The sequence below is a fragment of the Bidens hawaiensis genome, unplaced genomic scaffold, assembly GCF_021521415.1.
Source record: "Bidens hawaiensis isolate Kalapana, Puna unplaced genomic scaffold, B.hawaiensis_p1.1 tig00005028_1, whole genome shotgun sequence".
Classification (NCBI taxonomy): Eukaryota; Viridiplantae; Streptophyta; class Magnoliopsida; order Asterales; family Asteraceae; genus Bidens; species Bidens hawaiensis.
Genome location: NW_027491319.1, coordinates 864436 through 865497, shown reverse-complemented (window position 1 = coordinate 865497; position 1062 = coordinate 864436).

Genomic DNA, 1062 nt, shown 5'->3' with positions numbered 1-1062 from the left:
GATATACGGGTCTTGGAATGCTGGGTAGCAAATCATCCAGAATAAGTTGCATAAATATGTGATACATCATTCTTCGTTTCTTTGCTAGCACATTGTTGCATGTGCTTGAAGAACAACTTGGAGTAGTTGTACTTCTTATTATGAGTTAAGCACAACATCACCCCCAACCCAATCAGTACTGAGCTTATCAAATCCTCCCTTCTGTGACGACAGACAGATGGAAAAATTGTGAAATAGAAGCTTCCAGTATGACGGCAGATGCCTCTTATCACAAGTGCTTCATTCAATGTCATAGCCTATCTCCCGAAGATATCCGGCAATCTCTACTTTTGTGGATGATTTGAATAGATCACCAACACCGTCCTTGATCTTTAAGGCTCTCCCTATAACCTCCTCATCCACAACAATACTTTGATCTGCCACCGTTGATTTAATAACCGTTTCTTTCTTTTATGTTTCTGCATTGGCCCAAAATTGCTCAACCCAAGAATCATGAACCTCAGGGTCAGCAGATATAGCATAAGATAGTGGGAATGGTTGCAGTCCCTTGATAATCGAGGTGAACACCTTGTATTTCATTTTCCTTTCAAGCTCTAAGGGACATAAGTTGTTATGATGCTACAGTAGCAAACAAAGAAAACATTAGTGTTGATAATTGAGTGTAAAAATATAGGATTATATACTATACAAAGCATTAGTCATAAACAAACAAGAGATAAGAAAAAATTTAAGTGAGATAAAAATAAAATTAAAATAAAAAAATTAAAACTTTACAATATTTGTATAAGTATGTTTGAAGATGATATATGAAAATTTTCCAAGTCCAATTTAATCTAATGGAGTGTCCTTATTCTCCATTTTAGTAAATATGACAAGTTAGAAAATGTTCAAGTCCCCAGTAGTCGAATCGAATGGTGATTTAGATTAGATTAGATGGAATCTTTGAATCTCAAAAACTGTTAAGTTTTAGCGAATCTAATCGAATGAGAAATCAATCTAATCAAATCATGGATAAGTCTAATGAAATGACTATTCGATTAGAATGATATATGAGTGAACTAG